Below are 5,731 nucleotides of genomic sequence, written 5' to 3'. Positions count from 1 at the left end.
ACTTTCGTTTGATCTTTTTTCTTTTTTCTTTGGTCCTTTCACCCACCTTCTACTAACCACCCCTCTGCAACGACCCTTCAGATTTATTTTTTCCTCACGAAGTTCTTCTCGTTCTATTCCAGCGTATAATGAATATGATAAAAATGAAGAAAATAAGTAAAGGTCAGACGAGCTTTTATTTAAAAAATAAAAACATCGTGGAAACTGATCGCCAAAGATGGTCTCTTTCTTTTTTTTTACTTTTACTTTTCTGTCCAATCGTAGGCTACAATCGTAGTTAGTGTAACGATTGGATTGATTCGATCGAGATTGATTCGTCGGTTTTATCTTTTTTCTTTTTTTTTTTTTTTCGATCGAAGAAACAAGATCGATGTTTAACCAGATACAATAGTAACGATAATGATAATTCATTATTATAAATTTATCGGTATTATTCGTACGACTTGCGTTCAAACGAAACGTTTGATCTTCATTGAATGGCCTGTACTACGAAATATTTATTTATTATCGATGGATTAAGAAGATCAGTTGGGAGAGTGTAATAGTATATACTTGGTTGCTTACACGATAATAATAAAGTTACGGTCTATTTCGACAAAGACATAGATAGAAATAGAAATAGAGATAGAGATAGAGATAGGAGAAGCTAAAGAAAGGACGAACAATAGACGAAGGGTGACGAATGGCGAATGGTACGCGACAATAACGTAGATATAGAATCACTCGTCTAGTAGTTTCGGAAGCCGCAAAGAGACAAATCATTTGCTCTCCACCACTCATGAGATAAAGAGAGATAGATAGATAGATACAGCAAGAGAGAGAGAGAAAGAAAGAGAAAGAGAGAAAGAAAGAGAGAGAAAAATGAACGAGGAGGGTGAGTCGAAAACGTGTAGTACTTCTACGCGACATTTCACGCACGTGCGTACGTTACATATGTGTATCGAGTATAGCAATCGGAGCTCTCGACCCCTCACCCCTCTTAAAAACAAGGGTGAGAACAGTGGAACTTACGAAACGTGACATCCGGGCTTCGACCGTTCTCAAACTTTCACATGATTTTCCTATCGTCTTTTGGTACGTGCGATTTTTTTTCCTCTGCTCTTTTTTCTTTCTCTTTCTTTTTTTTCTTTTTTCTTTCTTTTTTTTTTTTGATATCCCTTCGACGTCCTGTTCTTTTCTAATTGCTTCGTTGTCTCTACTCTTTTTTTTCTTTTTGTTTTTCTAATATCTCTTCGACGTCGTTTCGTAATTGTTACGTTTTTTCCTCTTTTTTTTTTTGCTTTCTTTGAATTTCTCTTTTTCATAACAATATTTGTAATTGAATTTGGTTGAAAACAATTTTTGCCATTCTTTACGTTATCTTGTTATACATGTGCATGCGTTATTTTCTATGTCTTTATCTCTTTAAATTCGTAATTATTTAGGTTCGTATAATATTCTTCGAAGGAATGACAAAAATTTGAAAAATGTATACTTCTTCTCAAGTGAGTCATCAAAGAATAACATTATTAATCATTATTATCGATCGAATCGTATCAATTCAGATCGAATTTGATTCATAACACGATCGACCGATCGATCTAGAATTAAACTATATCCCCTCCCTCGTAATCTCTCATTAATCACTCCTTAAATTTTCGCAGAAGAAAAAAAGGACAAAAAACAAAAAGAAAAGCAAACAAAAAAAAAGAAGAAAACAATGAAAGAAACATCGAAAAAAAAGGGAACCAAAAAAGAAAAAAGAAAAAGAGAGAGAAGAAGAATCAAAGAGAAAACAAAGAACGAAAAAGAACGAAAAGAAGCGAAGAGGAAATTAAAAGAAAATTATTGAATTCGTAAAGAAAAAAAAAAAGAAAGAAAGAAAGAAAAAAAGAAAAAAAAAGAAAGAAAGAGAGAGAGACTACCCTTGCTATCGTTAGGGTGAACAGTATCAGTGGGGTTGAATGGGAGAACACATCAAAATAGAACAGATAGATAGATAGATAGATAGATACATAGATAGAGAGAAATAGTAAAAGAGAGAGAAAGAAAGAAAGAGACAAAGAGAGATAGAGATAGAGTTAGAGATAGAAAGAGAGATGGGTTCGTGTGCGAGACTCATGTCCACATGTCCGACGTGGACGTCGACGATGTCATTAAACTCCTCGTTACGGGACTAGCCCGGACTCAAACCAACTCGAAACGTCTGCCAGCACAACTGGGTACCTCGACTATGACGGGGGTTTATAACGCGAACGAACTACCACTGTTTCTGAGGGGGTGCTGGTGTTGGTGCTGGTGTGAGATAGGTAGGCAAGGGGATGAAGGATGGGTGAGGGGTGAGAAATAAAGGGTGGGGGATAGAGAGGGTGGGGGACGACAGACCTTATATAGCCAGACATTGGCGCGGCTCGTTATTGGTTACATTACCGATACGCGCGTCCTCCCGTCAACGGGCGTTGCTGTAACAGCAATCGTGGTGAAACCTGCGACTACGTACTGTTATATATATATATATAATGTATATATATATATGTATATATGTATGTATGTATGTATGTATGTATGTATGTATGTATGTATGTATGTATGTTCATCTCCCTCAACGTAGGAAAACAACCGGCGAGTACGAACCAAGCTTTCGAAAATTGAGAGATTCTTTAAGAAAAAGAAAGAGAGAGAGAGAGAGAGAAGAAAAAATGAAAGATATTATCTTTCTTTTTATCTTCCCAACATTTGTTAATCAATTTTATTAATCCGGGTTAGTTATCCTTTTTCGTTTTGTTTTATTTATTTGGTGTTTTGTTTGCTTTTTTGTGTTCTTCGTTTTGTTTTCTTGTTCTTTAAATTGTAAAAAACTTAACTTAAAAAGAAGGACACGTTATATTCGTATCCACACGTGTATATATATACAAACAGATATATATATATGGATATAATCGGGAATGACGTAAGGGATGAAGATCTGTTCGAGCAAAGCGAACGTGCAAATTCGTGAAGGAGGATCGTACGACACGTGACCCGCCACCGGTATCCCGCAGTTAAAACAGTAAAAAAGAGAGAGAGAGAGAGAGAGAGAGCGAGAAGAAAGAAGAAAAAATAAAAAAAATAACAAAAAGAGAGAAAAAGAAAAAGGATAGGACGGGGGTTAAAGAGAACAGGGACACGCGACTGTTTCTCCGGTCTCTCTTACAAATAGGTGGATATGAACCGAATAACACGATGAGAAACACGTGTGTACACACATATATATATATACATACAAATATATACATACAAGTATATATATGTATATAGTGAGAAGCAATGATGCATACTCCCATTCGAAGTCGTTAGCATCTACCAAAGGAGCCCCGTTATTTTTGCATTAAATTTACCTCACCCCCATCGGCAATTCCCCACCCTTCTAATCTACACAGACTTCTCTTCTTCCACTTCTTTCTCCCCTCCACCCTCTTTCTCTCTTTCTATCTCTCTTTGTCTTTCTCTTTTTCTCCGTTTTTTCTTTTTTCTTCTCTCTCTCTCTCTTTCTCTCTTTTATCTTCTTTTTTCATTTTAACACAGACCGGTGAAAATTTTTCCACAACGAGTAATTGTAATCACGTTAATTGTTCTGAAAAATTGTTATCGATAAGAGAGATTGTTTTTATTTTTTATGAGGAGGTTGCATGTAGGGGTTGAGGGAAAGAATCGATCTTATTTCTTCTTCTTCTTCTTCTTTTTAGTTTTATTTTTTTTTTTTCACTCCGCCTTCGATATTCTTTCGATACCATGAAACGAGTATATATATATATGTGTGTGTGTGTGTGTGTATGTTAAAAAACACGAAAAGAAACTCATAAAGAACGAGATGGGAGGAGTCCATGGTTCTTTAATTTGTAGTTTAACGCGCGATAAATTGGTTTCTCTTTCAGGAAAAAGTAGAAGAAAAAGAAAAAGGAAAAAGTGATCGGCTTTGTCGTCGTTCTTCTAAAAAGTCGTTTTTAAAGAAGGGAAAAAATTTCTAGGATGGAACATGGAATCGTTGAAGGAAAGAAAAAGAAGAAAAAGAAAAACGAGCTAGCAAGTCGTTTATACGATGTGTTAATCTTTCGATTTTACGACCTATTTTCGAACGTGTAACTTCACTCCTTCTCTCTTTCTCTCTTTCTCTAGCACGCGCTAGCCCTACTATCATAGAAAAAAGAGAGAGAGAGAGAAAGAAAGAAAGAAAGAAAGAAAGAACGTCGTTTTATTCGAGAAATGGAATTACGAGAAACGATCGTGCCGTTCTCGTTATCGGTCTCTGTCGTTCTCTTCCTCGCAAAAGATCGAACAGGAAATCGATCGTAAAATTTGATCCGAGTCGATTCTTTTCGTTTATTACACGTGAAAGTCGTTTCATAGTCACGAAGTCGTCGTGTTTTATGGAAAAGAAAGAAAAAAAGAAAAAAGAAAAAGAAAAAGAAAAAAGTGTAACGTTTGGAGAAAGAGAGAAAGACAGACGGAGAGAGAGAGAGAGAGAGAGAGAGAGAGAGAGAGAGAGAGACAGAGAGAGATCGATAGATCGCAGGTGGATCGTTAGAGATTTAATTGGCGTGCTAATAAAAAAGTTACGTTCTTTCAATAATAAAACGAAAAAACATGCAAATCATAATATTAATAATAGTAATAATAATAATAATAATAATAATAATAATAATATTAATAATAATATTAATATTACTTTATTATTATTAATAATAATAAAAATAATACTAACAATAGTAATACTGATATTAATATTAATATTAATTTTTATTATTTTTATTTTAATATATATATAAATAATACCAATAATAATAATATCAATAATAATAATAATAACAATAATAATAATAATAATAATAATATTTTTTATTATTAATAATATTAATAATAAAAATAGTACTAATAATAATATCAACAACAACAACAACAACAACAACAACAACAACAATAATAATAATAATATTTTTTATTATTAATAATATTAATAATAAAAATAATACTAATAATAATAATAATAATAATAATAATAATAATAATAATAATAATAATAGTAATAATAACAGGAATATATAGGGAGTGTGCGAACAAGTATATATATATATATATATTGTGTGTGTGTATATATACGTATACACACACAAAAAGAAAAAAAAAGAAAAAGGAGAGAAAAAGAAGGAAAAGAAAAAAAAAACTTTGCCAGCCCATTGTACTCGTATAAAACTGCTTAAGGCCTTTGAACGATCTGTAACGAGAACGTGGAACCTTTTACATTCTGGGCTTCACCTGCCCGCGGGCAGTAACAAGGACCCTCATCGAAAAAGCTGGTCCAAACCTCCTAACAAGCTTTTGACAACAACCTTATACGATTTTCTAGATCGAGAAATACAGGATTTTGGTTGCCCCGAAACATTCTCGTACGTGACTTTGCAACACCGAAGGACGAAGGACTCGTGCTATAGATTTCGTTGTCTCTCTCTCTCTCTGTCTCTTCTCTCTCTGTCTCTTCTCTCTCTCTCTTTCTCTCTCTCTTTCTCTTTCTCTCTTACTTTTCTTTACGATACGCGAAAACGTTGTTATTGTAAATTCTTCGAATGACGATGCATTTTCTTTCAAAATTCGACGATCAGATCTACTATAACCCAAAAGTTTCTAGACGTACTCGAAAAGTTCCCGAATGTATAGTTTATTTTACAAAAAAAAGAAAAAAACGATAAATTAGCTCGCGAAAAGGAATAATCAATGA

Source organism: Vespula vulgaris, chromosome 24 (assembly GCF_905475345.1).
Source record: "Vespula vulgaris chromosome 24, iyVesVulg1.1, whole genome shotgun sequence".
NCBI classification, from domain to species: Eukaryota; Metazoa; Arthropoda; class Insecta; order Hymenoptera; family Vespidae; genus Vespula; species Vespula vulgaris.
This window is presented reverse-complemented; position numbering follows the sequence as displayed.